This window comes from Pangasianodon hypophthalmus, chromosome 19 (genome assembly GCF_027358585.1).
Source record: "Pangasianodon hypophthalmus isolate fPanHyp1 chromosome 19, fPanHyp1.pri, whole genome shotgun sequence".
Lineage (NCBI taxonomy): Eukaryota > Metazoa > Chordata > Actinopteri > Siluriformes > Pangasiidae > Pangasianodon > Pangasianodon hypophthalmus.
In genome coordinates this window covers 6,777,383-6,796,831 of record NC_069728.1, presented here as the reverse complement: position 1 = coordinate 6,796,831, position 19,449 = coordinate 6,777,383, and positions in this window count along the sequence as shown.

Genomic DNA, 19,449 nt, shown 5'->3' with positions numbered 1-19,449 from the left:
ATTTCAAATCCACAAACAAATCCAATACCACAAATGGAAAACACACGTTTCCATCTGCAAACAGGGTAACGAATAAAAAAACAACAGAGAGAAAAACAAAAACTTCAGAATTATCTACATCAATATGAATGGTAATATAATATTAGTGGCTTATAAATCTCTGGTTCTACTTTGGTTTAAATCTGTACAATCTCTTCCTGTTCAGCTATTCTATTCAAACTGAATCCGCAGGATGTTATGTGACATGATCCGGACTATGTGTGTGTGTGTGTGTGTGAAAATGCCCAATAGACCTGAGCTGCCATTTTATCACCATATAGACAGAGGCTGAGACAGTTACTATGTAAATATGCAAACTTGTTTTAGTGCAGGTGTGTGTATGTTTGTGTGAACAAAACAAGCAAACACTAACCAGGTCATGTGTGCTCTGCAAGGGCTGTGGTCCTCTTACTGTTCTCTTTTGCTCTCTCAGTGTTTTCTTTCCCCCTCTCTCACCCTGGCTTTGAAGTCGCCTGAGGCTGGAACACACATCTCGTCCACTGGTCTGCCATTTCACTTATTTATGTATTGTGTGGATTGAAGCGAGACTCTTCTGATGCCTTTTGACCTCAAAGGCATACTGCACTTTGTACTGAGTAGAGGTGCTTAAAATGTCCTAAATCTCTGACACTTCTCTTCCATCAAAGAGAAAAACTCACACCTCCCTCTCTCTCTCTCTCTCTCTCCCTTTCGGCTCTTCTCTATTTCCCTCCCCCTATTTCTTTACATCTCTTCCATTCCCATTAGGCCTTTGATATAGATAGCTTGTGTTAGGCTAGAGCTATTATTCAGGCTAAACCTTCAGCATGAATTATTAAGTAAAGCAGACCAGCTACTAAAAACATAGGACCGGAGAAGTCTTTCCTTTTGGTGTCTTCAATACTCTGGACCTAGTTCATTTTGTGGATAATGGCAGTTAGTCAGTGAACTGCCACTCATTGTTAGCATACAGATCATTATTTTCCCATTACTGCACAGAGTTCACCAAGAATAATTTCAATTTCCACTTTAAATCGTTTTGCCAAATATAGTTCTAGTGATTTAACCATTAGTCATAACCCTATTAACTACCAAACCATTGTAAGATATTGGCTAATACATTTTTAACAGAGTGCAAGTACCACTCACCTTAGAGTGAATAGAAAACTACTTGGCACAGGCAAAGCTTGTACAGATGAATGTGCACAACAGAGAGAGGCAGAGTGCACATACCAAGCTGCTTGGTCTAAACATCTTCTTAGTTGCAAACATCTAGACCCGGCAGTAACCGACAAGTACAAGAAGAAGCCTAGAATTACTCTCTAGATCAGTGGTCTTCAGTCTTACCCACAAAGGACCAGTGTGGCTGCAGGCTTTTATTGTAGCCAAATAGGAGGCACACTTGGTTGGAGACCAAGATGAACTGATTAAACAAGTGGAATCAGGTGTAGCTCCTGTTTGGTTGGCCTGAAAAACCGCTTATGGCCTCCTTATGGCTCAATGGCCATTCATCCTTTTTGCCCCTTATCAGTGGTGTGAGGATGCTACTTTTAAAGCCACTTCTGGGAGGTTCTTCCACCATTTTCTAGACAGTGTCTGGGGAAGTGTCCAGTTCAGCCCCTGCAAGGTCATAAGTTCCTTGGACAGGCTCTAAACTCTAAAGCTGTGGCAGTGCAATCCACAAGGTTTGCTATGTCATAGGTGAAGGACTTTACTGTACACACAGCTTTCTGCTGAACAGGTCTGCTTTGGCCTGCTGTTAATAATTGTGCTATTACGCAGGTGGAAGTAAGCCCATATGTGCACTGCTCAAGTTCTAAGTGCAGGAGAACATATGACTCCCTGGTGAGGACTTACAATATTTTACGCACTGGCAGTACATTAAATATTTTGTTGGTAGCATTTTTGCAGTCCCTCTAATCTGCAGTTGCTGACCACTGATGTTGTTAGGGACGTGATTGACACCTCACACCCACTGGTGGGACATCTGAGCCAGGATATGGGGTGACTCTATGCTAACTTGAAATGCATTTAAAAAGTAGACTCCACTAAACAAATTAAGAGGTCGTATCCAACTTACTTTCATGTTCAGACAATGGTTGTCATCCAATGTATCTTAGAGGATTGAACAAGTTCCTGAAGAGCTTCCCAAGGAGCTGGCCATCCACAATACATCCACCCTTCTCACGACCATCTCAGCACAGGGTTACTATGGCACGTGTCCTCCAGATGCAAGAACAGAATGCATTAACCAAGTGGAATTAAGGGTGGCCCATCTTGCCCTGAAGCTCTTCTTTCTGGTTCTCAGATTTCGTCGTGTGCTAGTTCACTCTGAGAATTTTGTGATGGTCAGCCAAACCAACCATCAGGACAGCACAAGTTCAAATGGTTTTTGCTGCTTTGCAATCTCTTGCATGACTGGCCTCACTGAGAGTAGCTCATTTGCTGAGGCTGTTCAGCAATGGTGCTGCGGAAACAATGTCAAAATGGCACATACATACAGGGTAGTGCCATCTGCACCCAGATGTGTAGCCCAGATCTGGGAGAGGTTTGTCAAGGTACAGGTGGACCTCTTCGCCAGTGCCATATCAATGCACTGGTTGTGATCATCCCTGGAAAAGTTGGACAGGCCACTGGAACAAGATGTCTTGGCCCATGAAAGCCATTGCCTCTTGTTATATTTTCTTTCTTTTCTCCTTTAATGCTGATTCCTGTGCTGTACAGGATTCAGTAACTAGTATACAGAGTCCTGGTTGTGGCCCCAAGATGTCTGGCAAGACATTGATTTCCACTACTGCTTTCACAAATTTTAGGAAAACCCTGGTGGCTTCCTTCCCAAGCAGATCTGTTGTCCCAGTGAGGGTGAGCCTGTGTAGCAAATCATGCATACAAACCAGAGTAACTAGCAAGGTTTCTTGTCATGGCTCAGCTAGAGTTCTATGGTATGATACCGTGGTATTTATTGCGTGTCTACACGACTTTGTTGGAAGATCTCATCATGCATGTGCACACTCACAAGGAGGTATTTAGGTGTTAAACACTGCTCCTGGTGATTATACAATGTAGAACCACAGTTACATTCATAATTAGGGCTTTCCATTCTTTTCTCAGTACTGGGAAATGTGTCAAAGGTCTTGTTTGTGGTAATGATACATGTATACACTGATACAGTAAATAGAGGAAAATGCATTAGACATTACAATATAAAGACACATTCTGATTAAAATATAAAAAAGTAGAATAATATGCTTTGGTGCATGTAATACCCCTCATATAGAGTGAAAACAGGTGTACACACTTGCTTAACAAAATGAGCCAGAAGCCATTGCCTTAAAGCTTACATGATTTTATGAAAGTGATTATATCACATTCAGTAATTAAATATACATACACCTCTATATTACTTAGGGAAATGTAAGCTTATTCTAAGATTTCACGCTTCTCCTTGTAAGGCTGGGTGATAAATTTTATGTTATAATTTGCTTTTCTGTGATATCACAGGTATTGTATCATTTTCAAACTTTTTAAAAATAAAAATTACTCTACTTGAAAGCAGATAATTAAAAAAAATTACATTTTTTTCTTCCTTATTCATCTTAAATAAGTGCTTTATTCTGATCAAGGTTGCAGTGGAGCCAGAGCATATCCTGGAAATACTAGGTATGAGGCAGGAATACATACAAGCGCATACACATTCGCAACTAGGGGCAATTTAATGTTGCCAGTCCACTTACTGCATGTTTTTGGGAAGTGGGAGAAATTAAAAAAAAAAAAAAAAAAAAAAGGAAACTCCCCTTACGAACACAAGAAGAATATGTGAAACTCCACACCTGAACTCAGGATTGAACCGGGGACCTTGGAACTGGAATTGTGAGGCAGCAACCACCATGTTGCCCTTCTCCTTTTCAGTTTTAAGTAATATATTTTTGTAAAAATTAAATAAATAAAGTAAAAAATAAATAAATAAATAAATTTGTAAATATCAATGATTAACTTTCACAAATCTTTGCTGGTAGATTGTTATCAAATCTAAATATCATGATGCATATTGTGTATCTCCTTTTGCACTTTCTTATTTAATGTGATATTCAATACTTGACCATTATTTCTATTTATATGCCAGTCAAAATGATATAATTCATACAAAGTAACATCTTACATACTTAAATATTAAACAATGCATTTGGTATAATGGTATGCTTTCAACCATATGTCTGGTTTTCATATTTTCATTGTGCAGAGAGCTAGTGTGAAGAAGAGAAAAGCGGGTTAATAAGAAAGGCGGGCCGGGCTGATATAAGAAATATGGCTACCTAGAGAGAGCACTGGTCGTTCTGAAAAAGTATATCCCTTTTACCATTTCGCCAAATGATAACCACCTGTGACATCCATAAGAAACACTTCAAAACAAAAATGGAAATTAAGTTCGTCCTTCAAAATAAAAATGAAAGTTGAACTGGCGCAGTCGAAAAGCAGCTCTCAATAAGTCCTAAGCGATATTGGTGGAGATTTTGTGACTGACTGACTTTATGCCTGAAGGAGAAAGTATAATGCATTTGTGTCTGGATTTCCTTTCACTTTCCCAATGTTTGATCTATTTTGACTTGTACTTCCACTCCAGTGTGTAAGAGCCAAACTTTTTCACTGTTTAATGGTTGCAGAAGGAACTCCTCTGTGAGTGTCAAGTGATGAAGGAGCCAAATAATTTTACTGTGGAGTTTGTTGAAAAAGAGGCCTCCAAATGAAGAGATGAGTCAGAAAGAGCACAGCTGAGTAGGGTAGGTACTGCCCTGTCTTGTGTGTATGTGTGGTTTGCAGCTTGGCTTGCTTGGCAAGAATGTTTAGTAGGGTTAAGGAGTCAGACTGTGCTTGGTAGCTCACTGCGGTGTCAGCGTTAACACGCATGCTGTTGCCTTTTTTTTCCCCACAGTGCCGCCTGCGAGTGACTGTCACTCTCTCTTTGTGCTGATCAAAGCTCCCAGCACTCCCCTCTCTCCCTCTGCCACCTCCCCAAACATTGCTGTACTTTTATCACAAGAGCAGCTTTCAGGCAGTCAGAAATGTGTGTGTGTTTATAAGGAGTCTGAAAGAGAGAAAGGGGTTATCACATCCCCAATGATAACCCCCAGAAGCAAAGGCTCAGGCACCAGTGCAAATGAATTCATGTGAAATCGCCCGACAGGGCTCACTTTTAACTTCTAATAGGGAGATCAAACGTCTGCTCATCTTTTCTCGTGCACTCCCTCCGTCTTCAGATAGCACATAAATTAAGATTAATGCCTGACTTTTTAATTAACCCACTCCGAATTCCACATTTCTGTGGTGAACTCACCCATTCCCAACTAATGTATCTACATAAGCCTGAAAAATTATTGGATGAATAATTTTCTCACTCACTCTTCGTTCTTTCTCTTGCCTGCATGGGCGAGTAACTGAGTATTCTAGGTGTGTGCTCATGGATAAAGTTTAATGACAGTTAAAAATGCTTGTTGATAGTAATGATAATGATATGGTCACACCAGCGTTGCCATTTATCAAGAGCCTAGTGGCTACAGAACCTTGTGGATGTATTATCTACTGAGACAGGCTTGTTTGGATCATGCCCTGTTGGTATCTGCCTCTATAGCCTTTTTAATTTTGAGTTGTTCCACAGACTGGGAGTATGGATGGCTGTTGCAGATACCCTTTCTCGCCTGGGGGGGAGTCAGCTGCAGGTTGGATGGCTCCCCAGCCTGAATGAAGCAGTGGGGATATGTGGCAGTGGGGGCATGGTTGAGTGACAGCTGTGAATGGGAGGAGTCACAGTGAATGAAAGCGGAAATGAAACCTTGTGTGAGAGCCTCTTAGATATCTTCGAGCTTCTTAGGTAAATTCGGTTCCAAGGAGGTGTTATGCCCTCACATGGCTCTATAGCACAGTCCAGGACAATGAGGGGGGATTGGGTTTGCTTTTACTAAATACATCTTTTAAGTCAGCGTAACACTTTGGAACATCTATCCCTCTGGAGGGATCACTTGTGGTCTGTAAACAGTTCTTCGTGAATTGTGGTGGCCATATTTCTACCATATTTATGTATAGACAAAAGAATGCAGGCTGTACACTGTGCACAAGGCAGCATATCTCTGCGGCACTCTCTACAGAAATAAACATTTAATTAAAATTGTAAAACTTGTATGTTGCATCTGTTTTTCCGTCATTCTTAAATGATTGTTCTTTATGAATACAAATTTTCTTACAAATGGGCATTATAATGAAATGCTGCTTAAATGATCCCATTAGGGAGAAGATAGAAAGGTCCACAGGAGTTAAATAAAGTTATATTAAAGAATGAAGTTATATTCTGCAAATTGATATTTGTTGTTAAAATTTGTGAATGAAAAATTACTTCTTTTTTCAGCAGCCCCATTTTCCAGTCTTCTCCAGTGTTTCTATGGCATAGTATTTCCATTACAGACCACTGAATCTGAATACAAAAATGGATACAAATATTTTGAGCACTGAACAGATACAGATAAAGACAATGCCATTATGTTACATCACTAATATATAATACTTCAGACAAATGTGTAAAACAAAGTGACGTGCTAGTGGTGAAACCAGTAGATATTGGAAAAAAAAAAAATATATATATATATATATATATATATATATATATATATATATATATATATATATATTATATCCACTATGTCTAGACAGTTTGTATTGTGACTGCATTTAGCAAGCTAAATAATTTTTATTATCAGAATGCTAACTAAAGTTTGAGAGATTGGACACATAGCTCTTTTTAGTTATCTTTAGTTATCTTTAACTAAAAAAACTTGGGGTATTTAAGTAATATCACTCGAGCAAGAGTGCTGTTGTACTGAATATCAGCACATGCTGATATGCAGTACATGTCATGATCATGACAACAACATGAATGCAACTGTAGTATTGTTTATATACAATAATTCTATAAACAAGAAATTATTATTGAGTCATTGACATTTCAGACACAATAATGGCCAAATATTTTGTTTTGTTTTTGCTCTGTTAGCAAAAATAGTTTCACAAAAAGAAGCCACTGCTGGATAGAGCGTTGCACCCCACTGTCTCAAGTGGACAGCGTTAAATTAACACAAAATACTTGTAGAGTGAATGCTAATGCATTCAGCTTAACAACATCAAAGGATCATGTAGTCAAGTGCATCATGGGTGGTTACTGGAGACATTCTAGACATACAAAATGCAAGGTGTAAATAGAACTGTCTTATCAACTCAGATCAGTTATGGTATTGAAGTTTTATGGTAATAAAAATTTTACAGTACATTATATATCAAAGTAGTTTAACATTATCAATCAATATCCGAAAAGCCCCAGAATTCACAACTACTGCTAGGCTAATAACAAAATAAAACTAATGTCAGTTAATAATATTTACTACATTGCATTGTAAAACTTGTTTCTAATACAGGAAAATATCAATTAAAACATTATCTTTACATGATAAACATGTAATTACGTAAGTACATAGGCAAATATTATCTAAAGATAACTAAAAAGAGCTATGTGTCCAATCTCTCAAACTTTAGTTAGCATGATGACTATTCTGATAATAAAAATTATTTAGCTTGCTAAATGCAATCACAATACAAACTGTCTAGACATAGTGGATATAAAAAGTCTATGCACTCCTGTTAAAATTGCATGAAAAAAAACAAAACCAAGATAAATCATAAGATAAGTCACATCGTTTTTCACCTTTAATGTATAGAAACCAACAAAATTCAAGTGAAAAGCAAATTAAAAACATTTAAAAAAAAAAAAAAAAGAAAGAAAGAAAGAAAAGGAAGAAACTTACAATAAACTAGCTGCATTAGTGTGGACAACTTTTTATAATAGGGCATGTGAGTGTGCTCAGAATTAACCAATCACATTTAAACTTATGTGATTCTGATTAATCCCAAATGAAGATCAGCTGTTTCTGAAGGATTTTCTTGACATCTTCTTGATTTCATTTGACTGCTTAAGCCATGGTCTGCAAAGAGCTTACAAAGCATTTACATGATCTCATTGTTGAAAGGTTATGATCAGGAAAGGGGTACAAAAGAATTTCCAAACAGGATGTTCTTACAAATGGAAAAGATGATCTTATCAGTGGGGATGTCAAGAGATCTAGAGCAACATTAATGGAGCTGCAGGAATATCTGGCAAGTGCTGCTTACTCCCTGCAAGTGACAACAATCTCTCTTCACATGTCTGGACTATGGGGTATTGTGTCTAGGTAGAAGCCCTTTCTCACATAAAACATCCAATCCCATCTAAATTTTGCCAAACCATGTGGCAAAATGTGTTAATCATATAATAAGACCAATGCAGAACTTTCTGGGCATAATTCTAAGAGATATATTTGGTGCAAAAACAAGACAGCTTACTGTCTTACCCACAGTGAAACATGGTGATGGCACTATCATGCTATGGAGCTGCTTCTCCTCAGCTGGGACTGGGGTTCTGCTCAAGATATAGGGAACCATGGATCTCACCAAATACCAATCTATTTTGGCAAAACATGCAGCCTCTGTTAGACAGCTTAAGATGAAGAAAACTTTCACCTGCTAGCACGACCCAAAGCACAAATCCAAGTCAACAAAAGAAATGGCTTCAGAAGAAGAAGATCAAAGTTTTGGAAAGGTCCAGTCAAATCTAAATCCTATCGAAAAACCTGTGGAATGACTTGAAGAGGGCTGTGCAGATACACTTACAATTGGATAGAGCTGGAGTATTTGGCCTACATTTGGACTACTATATGGCCAAATGTTTGTGGGATACTGACCATCACACTCATATGTGCTTTCTGAACATCCATAAATTCCAGATTTAGTCCCCTTTTCTGTTATAATAACCTCTACTCTTCTGGGAATGCTTTTCACTAGATATTGAAGCATAGCTGTGGGGATTTGTGCTTATTCAGCCACAGATATATTAGCAAGGTCAGGCATTGATGTCGGGTGATGAGGCCTAGGGCACAGTCAACTGTCCAATTCAGCCCAAAAGTGTAATCAGTGGGGTTGAGCTCAGGGCTCTGTGCAGGCCAATTGAGTTCTTTCACTCCAGCCTTGGCAAACTATGTCTTCATGAACCTCACTTTGTGCACAATGGCACTGTCATGCTGGAACAGGTATTTTGTGGCAATAGTTTGGGGAAGGCCCACATACTGTAGGTGTAATGGTCAGGTGTCCACATAACTTTGGCCATAAAGTGTAGATAGATAGATAGATAGATAGATAGATAGACAGATATGCCTGTGTGGCTTTAGGTTATCCATGAATTCCAATTGTATCTTTAGGAGTTTGGTTCCCTTGCTGTGCTAAAATCCTGAAATAATTCACTCCATGCGAGAGCAGCAGAACAGACCCCTTTTACTCTAATGGATTAAATAGGCTCATTGCACCATCTTGATAACAATGTGGCAAGGCATTTTGAACAGATAATGGAGACTTCTATCACAACAGAAATTAAATAGCATCAACTCCTCATTTGCCTTATTGACAGCCTGCCTGCCATGCTGACGCATCTTTCTAATACATGAATGAACACGCACGCACTCACACAGACACACACACACACACACACACACACACACACACACTTGCTTAAAAGACAATCCATCTCTCACCTTCTGTCTTTTTTTTTTTTTAAGTTGATTAAATTTTTCTTAAACCTGCTTGAAAAATGCTTTTGAATTAAAGCACAGCCTGGCACATATTTCTATCTGGAAGTTTTTTATCCATTAAATACCACATAACCTATACAAATGTGGTTTCCTTCACTCCTGTATTATTTGCTTCAAATCTCTTATATTACAATCCCCCACACTCTTTTATTGTGCTGCAACATCACTAAATAGAACACAAAGCTGCAGAAATTCTCAGTCATGGTCACCACCAAGGGTCAAAAAGCATCACGACTGAGATAAAGTCTGTAAAGTAATTACAGATAATATATATTATTATATTCTGTATATATATATATATATATATATATATATATATATATATATACAGAGCTGATCCCAATAAACATAGGAATAGATAATATTGTGTAACACAAAATGACCTTCAAATATTATTTTAGCATCTGCAGATGCAGTTGCAGTTAAAGGAATCTTGAAAGTTCCCCCACTTCCCACGTCCTGTCATATGTTGTCAAATATTACACACAAAACATTTTGAAAACAGTGTGTGTAGTATGTGTTTGCCTGATTACTCTGATTCACCTGTCTGGAAACTGGTGTCATGTCAGTCTCATGACAGTGTTTGTGGAGATTTCCTAAAGCCCTGGACAAAAATGCACAGACCTCAATCCCATAGAAAACTTGTGGGATTATTTGGAACAGCAGGTGAAAAACCAAGCAAACTCCAGCTGAACTGAGTCAGTGGAAGATGGCTAAAATCGACAGGACCTGTTTTAAGACACTGCTGGAGTCATTATCTGACAGGATTGGTGTCCAGGGAGCTTAATCGGGGATGATGGGGATGAGACTCACTACAAGTCAAATTTATTACTTTGTCATTTGGCTAGCATGCGATATACAGTCATTTTGATGGTTTCCGCAATATTTGTGTTTATGTGATTAGTATTTATTTAGTGTTGTTATATGGTATAATTGTATTTTAAGCATGCATAGTAAGTGTTGCAGTGTTTTAACCATTTGAGTATTTAAATGTTATTTTACACATGCATAGTACACCTGTTTTGCTGGATATAGGTACCAAATATTACATAGAATTTATGTAGACCTTACTTACAATGTTTTGCATAAAGATAATATCAAAATATACCTTGAAGAAATAAAATATATAAATACAATTTTGTAATTATTTTTGTTGTACAAAATTCACATGATTATTCAACATGAGATTTGTAGCAAACAAATTTTTGCAATAGCTATTCAAAATAAAAGTATGTCCTACAACAAAATATATTGTCACATTAGGTGTTGTTCATGTAAAAAAAGCACTTTTTTGTAGTTTAAAAAAAATTAACCCAGCATGCTGGGTTAAACCAAACTCATGCTGATAGGGAAATACTCTGTTGCAGGGTTCTACATAAAAATTCTGCAGGAATTACGTGATGCAATCATGTCAACATGGACCCAAATCTCAAAGAAATGTGTCCAACATCTTGTGGAATCCATGCCATGAAAAATTGAGGCTGTTTGAGAGCAAAGGAAGGCCCTACCCAGTATTAGTATAGTGTTCTTAATAAAGTGTTGGTGAGGGTAGATAGACAATATCGTAATAGATATTCTATCAGCTTTAGTGTTTACTTTCGCATTCCTAACCCAGAGGATCAGTTTGGTAGAATGTAGTTGAGAAACTGCCTGGCATGGAAAAAAGATTAAGCCCTGATTGGTTATAATAAACCATTAATGTCTTATGTGTCCATCTGTATGCGTGACAGCAATATCCCCACTCTGAGAGTAGCAGATGAATTACATTAATCAAATTTAATGAAAGCACACTCTAATTATAAGTTGAGTGTACATGAGAGAGAGAGAGAGAGAGAGAGAGAGAAAGAGAGAGAGAAATAGAGTGTGACCCTTCATGTGAGTGCATCAACATTTCTGTGTGTGTGTGCATATATGTGTGTGTCTATTTGTCAATGTACGTGTCTGCAGCTGTTGTCTCATTGCTATGCAGTTGGCATTGGTCTCGCAAAAATAGGAAGCAATTACACTGTGAACCTGCAGTTAAAGTTTGAGTGGCAGCTGATGTTTAATGCATGTGTGAGAACACCGGAAGGTACATGCTCTCTGCCTCACACGCTGCCTCCCTGAGGCTCGGCTACAGGGCAAGTGCCTGGACCAGGACACATATCTAGAATAAACAGTAGAGCTCTCAGCTCCGTCTTGGACCTGTAATAAAAATGTTAAACACGACTTATAGTGCAGTGGTTACCAAAGCCAGAATATTAAGATCCAGTGGAAATGTTTGCATCTTGAGCAGATTATCATTTATTCATTCAGTCTGAGCAACTGCTGTCCCATTTCAAGCATTTATGTTGCACAAGTATGAGAAAAGTCTCCAACGGTTTTTCATGTATGCTCATGAAGCGTTTATACTCAGGTAAATATAATCTCAAATAGTGAATATACAGTATATACATACCTAAATATTGAAATATAGAGTTGTTCCCATGATGAACCTGTTAAAGGAATCAATAACCACTATCGGATTTCAAATCCCTGTCAGTTTTGGAGGGAAAGACAACAGGGATGCTTTCAGCATAGAAGCCAGCAGGTGTTATACATGTATTAGCATTGAAGGAGGAATGTCATGGCTTTTACACTTTGTGATACATGATGCTGTCATACGATAGGGCAGAGGCCTGCTACACAGGGATTTGTCTAGAAACTGCAATAGACAATAGGAGAAAATAGGAAAAACATTTTCAAAAAAATTCAACCTTAAATAAATAAAAAAGTAAAGCAATACACCATTCTTTATTCCAGAGTCTTAAAACTGAAAAATAAACAGCAATGTCAGATTTCACCACTATGCTCCTCTCAGATACTGAAATACTCTGCCTATGTAGTAACTTTATATGGTGATACTAATTGGGTCATATACACAAGGTAATCAGAGAATGTTTGATGTTTAGATTTGAGCTCATGTACTCAGTCAGAGTTTTTCAGGAAGAATTCTGAAGGAAGTGTAGCTGAGAAGCACTGTGGGATACCGAAATCCAGGAACTGCTGATGCTCATCAGGAGGCTGATGATGATTGACAGGCATTATTATTATTTCAATTTGAGACACACGCTTCCATATTCTTCCTCTGACAGGCCATCATAACAGTGATGGACTATCTCTGGCCTTAAATGCAGGATACTCGGCTGAAACCATGGTTACCAGATGAGTGAGTGATTTGAGGTGCGGAATAAATGGGCCTCTCCCAAAACTCATGAAGCGTGGAAAAAAAGGAGGAGGTGCTGCAGGATGGCAGCAATGTAGGTACTTACTTTTACCCCTTTTTGAAAGCTTTTCAAACTTTTTTCCTTGGTCTCACTGTCACAAAAATGGAGATTATTGTCATTGGTTTTTAGGATTTTAAGGCTTTTGGAAACTCTTCCATTTTATGGAGTGAGACTAATCCATCACAACGTGGATTTAGGCAGCTCAAGTCATTTTCCTAAGTAAGAAAAGCTCATTTTTAGGAGTTTATGTTCACCTTGTGTGGGAATGTATGGCAGTATTGTAGGTAATGGGATGATAATTAGTGTTTGATATAATAATTAAACATGATCCATTCCCAGCAGTGCTGCATTACACAAGCTTGGTGTAATTATGAGACTGAGAGCCCGGGGCTGCTACTGCTTATTGAGACCTAAACGTCCCTGTTTGGGTGTGAAAATGGAGATTAGTTATTACTGAAGTTCCCTGCCAAACCTTTTCATCGCAACACATTTATTTTGTAACAATTAGTAGAGTAAGGATGAGTGGCCTATAAAACAAGAACTACAGATTTGTGCAAGGATTCGTGCCTGCATTAGCTAATTTGGTAGAATTCCATGCAGAGAATTTGTTGTGATGATGGCCATGTGATGTGTTAACACAGTCAGGAGGGAGAGTAGCGCAGCTCCAGCTTCTAGCTGAGGATTTTAAAGATGAAAGATGCAAAAACAGGACTTCATATTTTATTCAGTGACTCCTTGGGTTGAACGTATGTTCTTAAAGATACCACATGCTGAAAGCAAATCCATGTGAGGAATCTAGTTAAAAGGAACAAACCAGAGTATCAAAACTGTTGCAAAGTTCGAAACTATTTCTGATGAAACAGGATCTATCAGTAAGACTGCTGTTTATACTTTTCCTATTCCTCATGCTTTCCTACATTGAGAATGTAGCTAAGGTTTGTGTGTCTGGAATTACATTATGCATTTTATTATTGTTATTAATACACCATGCTTAGGCTAAAATTACACCTAGAAGTGAAGTTAGTATAGAAGCCTGTATATGGAATGTGGGTTGTCAGGAGCAGAATGAACATTTGCAGTCAGAGCATCTGCAATAATTTGGAGGCTATGCATTTGTTTGTGTGTGTGTGTGTCTTTTTCTCTCAGAGAAATGAAAGGAAGATAAACAAAGCCAGTCGCCTTTAAATCATGGACTGTTAATGGATCCTTAGATGTGAGATGGGCTGGAATGTGTGTGAGAAAGAAAGACAATGAAAACACTTGCAAAGACTGATGCAGAGCAAAAGCACTTACAGAGGCACTTGCAGAACCAATGCATGACTGGAGTGCAACTGGAGCCAAACACACACACAAACACACACATATTTGTAAAAGGGATGGACTTGAACTGCAGAGGTTACCAAATCAAAACAAACAGGTGGTCATTATGTTGTGACATCCACTACATTTGTCATATTCTCTTTCTGTCAAACCTTGGTGGTCATTCTCCATGCCTGTCTGTATCCACTTCTGTTGATAACAGTTGTAAAGTATTTCAGTCATATCTGTGAATTAAAGCTGTGATTCAGAAAATAACCTTTTGAGAAATTAGACACTCTGTCCTCTAAAGGTGTACAAAATTCTGATCCCATACAAAGCCTCCTCTCAGCCCTTTATAAAGCCTACCTGCTGCTTCAAAAGCGTATGTGTGGTCTTCTAAAAAACACACACTCACACTCTCACACACTCTCTTGTGTTACTTTCTTTGTAGGGGTATTTCCTATACATCAACATAACACAAAACACCACAAATGTAATTGTATCAATATAAACTGTGATATGCCGCTGAAAAAAAAGGAAAAAAAAAACAATGTTCTGTATTTTCTAAAGGCGATTAAAGCACTTTGTTTGCACAGCTGATGAAGGACGTTCGTCTGACCTGTGTCTTTGGAAACTTTGAATACTACGCTTAAATATTACTACATCCACTATCTATACTGATGTAAATATACTGCAGTGATTTACTGGATTCTAACAATTAAACAAACAAACAAATATAGAAATACACAAAAAGTATGTTTTACACAAAGCCTTGTAAATCAAAAATTACAAAACTGAAATACCACATTTACACAAGTATTTTGACTTTTACTCAATGCTAGTTGAAACATAGCAGAGACTACAGCCTTAAATTTAATAAAAAGAAAGAAACAAAAGAAAAAGAAAACTTAAGGGTGTAATTCCCTTGATTCTGCCTCCTAGTCACTGTTGCTGTGAAACATCCCCACATCATGATCCTACCACCACCGCGCTTCACCATACAAGATGGAATTAACCAGCAGTGCCTTAGATATGGGATTTATATAAAAAGTTAATATATACAGTGTACATACACTATTATTTAATATACAATATACACAGTGTATACATTTCTGAACAAAAGCCTTAGCATATGTAAAAAAAAAAAATTGCTGTTAATGCAATTAAATATTAGTAGTAGTTGAATAGATAAGTAGATGAACAGTAGTAAACAGCACTAAACTAAACAAAGTCAATACAACATGACAAGTCTTTAATGCATCAGTAGTCCAAAGTCCATTTTGTTTAGTTTTATGAGAAAATTGGCTGGTATGTTTTTCTAAGCATCTTGGAGAACCTGACACAGTTTTTCTGGAGACTTTGACTGTCACACTTGCTTCTATTTCAGCGGGTAATCCCTGACAGCCATTTTTTGTCTGAAAAGTGTTACCTTCTTTAGGGACATACAAAAAATGTCTGTAAAATTTATTTTTGGTTGGAAAAATAATGTTTGGAAATCTCTTTTTTTTTTCTTTTTTTCTTTTTTTTACTGAGCCAAAAATGCAGAAACCATAAAATAACCATCTAAGACAAAATTAGTATTAAAATAATTAGGGTGGCTAAGATTTTTTGCACAGTACTGTACATACATGTAAGCTTGTATATAACTGTAAGTCTTGTATACTGTGTCAGAATTGCAATAATCATTAACTCTGGCAATGATGAGTAAAGGAAACTGTAATGCATTTTCCTCAGGTCCCTTAGAAACAGTCTTTCCTTCCTTCCTTCCTTTCTTCTTCTTCTTCTTCTTCTTCTTCTCTCTCCCTGCCTCTCTCTCTCTCTCTCTCTCTCTCTCTCTCTCTAGAATGAAGGCTGAATTTAAAACAGTATCAAACCAACACATTATTTTGTGATTACATGTGCTAGCATAAAGGCCAAACTTTTCTTTTCATCTCTTGCATTTTTTCCCCCTCTTCTTCCTATTATGGCCTGTCAAACTACTGGGACTTTTCACATTGTTGTTGGAAAGAGTTGCCATGGTAACCCCTAACAGAGGAAGAACCAGGTGTGGGAGATCCTGGGAGATTTCTCAGGATGGCTCCTGCTTTTATTGGCTTCAGACACTGATGTGAACTGAGTTCCAGATCATTATTTTACCAGACCTTGTCAGCTTTGCCATCCTTATTTCACATTATTACTCTGGTCACTTCTGTGGTCATATGCCCTCCCCACTCCTTTTTTTTTTTTTTTGCTGTTCTCTTCCCCCTCAATCTCTGTTTATTGTTTTCCCCCAATAAAATATGCACACACAAACACCAAAACAACAATTCCTTCCATGGTGGAAAAATATAGACCAGACAACACAACACAGAAATAACACTGATAAGACAATGTGTAAATACCAGTACACCTCATTTACTGTGCACTGTTTGAACTTTTTTCACAACACTCCTCAGACAGTAAATATCCTGTAGCCCACTAAACATTCTAGTGCCATGCAGAATTTTAAATAGTATGATGTGGAATACATAAAATGATACAGTGCTGAATCATATGTAATGTATAGAATAAAAATAGTACAAAATAAATATAGAAGATAGATAATGTATATTCATGCTGTTTTCCCACTACTTTAAGAAATGGAGCCCACATTTTATTAAACCTTTTAGTTGAACCTTTAATTGCAAGTCTGATTTTCTCAAGTTTCATATGACTGAGAACATGAAAATTGTGGAAGGAGGTCTTGAAGCTTTCCACTTTAACAGAATTAGACATCTGGCCAACAGAGTGACAAATGCAATTATGTCAAACTCTGAAGATGATATTGATAGTGTGGGAGGGGTAGCATTGAACAAAGCCACCGCAAGATATGGTACAATTCATTTCCTAGATACTGTATCTCTGACAACATTAGAAAGTGTTCTGTCCAAAAGAGGTATAAACATGGACAGGACCAAAAATGTGTGTCCATGTGTGTAGCCAATGCTTGCTGACATCTGTCACAAACTGGGTCCACATCTCTGCATATCTTGTAGAGTCTGACCTTATCTATGTGCATCTGATGAATAGTTTTGCACTAATGTAATTGAAGATCTTCCTCTCCATGGTCACTATGCCAGAGAACCCCCACAGAGTCTAGGGAAATTAGGCCTAGTGCACACAACATGATTTTAGCCCCGATTTCCCTCTCACTGACTAATTTTGGGGCTCTGCGACTACTTGTCACGGGCTGCATGGGCCCATGGCAACTGCTTGTGTACTGTGCATGATTCAGTGATGTGATTTTCTCAGTCTGCAAGCAATCACAGAGGGTCCAATATTTTCAAGCATGTGTGATATTCTTGGTGATGAATTGTGTAGCGTGAACCTCTCTGGAACTGGAAGCAAGAACAGCACTGAGAAACACCCAGTCCAAGAGGAAATCAAATCGCTAACAAATTACTGGAAAGCAAAATCCAGTAGATCCCTGAATCCAGTTTATCTGCCATTCAATTGTGTGGGAAGGCACAGGAATACTGCTTCTTTGTGTAGTGTTTGTGTAGTGTGTGAGCATCATCTGTGATTGCTTGTGTACTTTGCATAGTCTTTGCGAGACTCAGATTTTGAAAATCTTGTAACATGTGCTCATCTCTAATCATAGAGAATGCATTTGAGCATAAATGGTTGACTCTTGCTGTCTTCTTTGCCTATTGGTCTCTGAAGGATACCATTCCTTCATTCCCTCAAGTGTGAGTGTGCCAGACCCATAATGGCGAAGGCTGAGCTTTTGTGTGTACCTTAAGCCTGACATATTAATTAAGTCTTACTGAAATGATGAATAGAGCTGCTCCCACTCCTCATCCTTCTCTTGTTATGGATTAACTACCTGAGTTCATATTTCTCAGATACTTGCCATGCCTTCTGAGCTACATGAAGGACAGCTGCTATACTATGTGGATGCTTTGTGTAGAAAATGGTTAATGGTCAACAATTTTAGTATTTTTTCAGCATTAATTTTGTCTTCACAAACAAAATCCATGAATGACTAAAGTCTTCATAATTCAAGTTAATAAGTAAGTTATTAGCGCTTTTATATAGTCCAGTATGGTGGTACACTATATGGCCGAAGGTTTGTGATCACCTGACCATCGCACTCATATGTGGGTCTTCCCCAAACTGTTGCCAAAATGTTGAAAACATACAATTGTATAGGATGTCTTTGTATGCTGAGGCATTACAATTTCCCTTCACTGGAGCTATGGGCCCAAAGCTGTTCCAGCATGACAGTGGCCCTGTGCACAAAGCGAGTACCATGAAGACATGGTTTGCTAAGGTTGGAGTTGAAGAACTCGAGCGGCCTGCACAGAGCCCTGACCTCAACCCCACTGGGATGAATTGGAATGCCGACTGTGCACCAGGCCTCCTCACCCAACATCAGTGCCCATCTTTACTAATGCTCTTGTGGCTGAATGGGCCACAAGAAATACTCCAGCAATACTCCAAAATCTAGTGGAAAGCCTTATAACAGCAAACGGAGACTAAATCTAGAATGGGATGTTCAAAAAGCACAAAGCGTATCTGAATGTAGCTCTGCAGACAAACACCTGAGGTTAGGTGGAAAAACTTCTGTTTGACTCGACAAAGCAAATGCATGAGTGGAGAAGTTGCTTTTTCAAAAAAAAACAAAAAAAAAAAACAATGTGAAATTAACCTAACATTAGTTAGATAACACACACCAAAATGACTGAAAACCTTTTTGGGTTCTGAAGCCTACACTAAGAGAAAAAAGGGATCTTCAAATATTCTTTGGATGTTTTATACTTCTAGGTTTTTGAATGAGTTCTACCTGGAACATCTAGTGAAATGAAAACTCCAAAGTTGACAGAGAGTGTAATTATATAACAAAAGCATCTATTCAATGAAATTATGTTACAGCATCATCCCTTCTGTGGCATTTTAACTAAGTAAAATTCTACTCAACTTAATATTAGTTAGCTTACCAAAGTTTAGCATTGCTAGCTAACTGTAGCTAGTTCACCAGTGAGGGTTCAGGAAAGCCTTTACCATGTGGGCCAGACATTCATCAACAAAAGTTTCAGTGTCTGCTGGAAAAGTCTGTTTTGATTTTGGTGTGATCTGAATCCAAACACCTTAGGTTACTCTCTCCCATACCATGAGACGATAAGCCATTAAGCAAATGTTCCAAATCATAG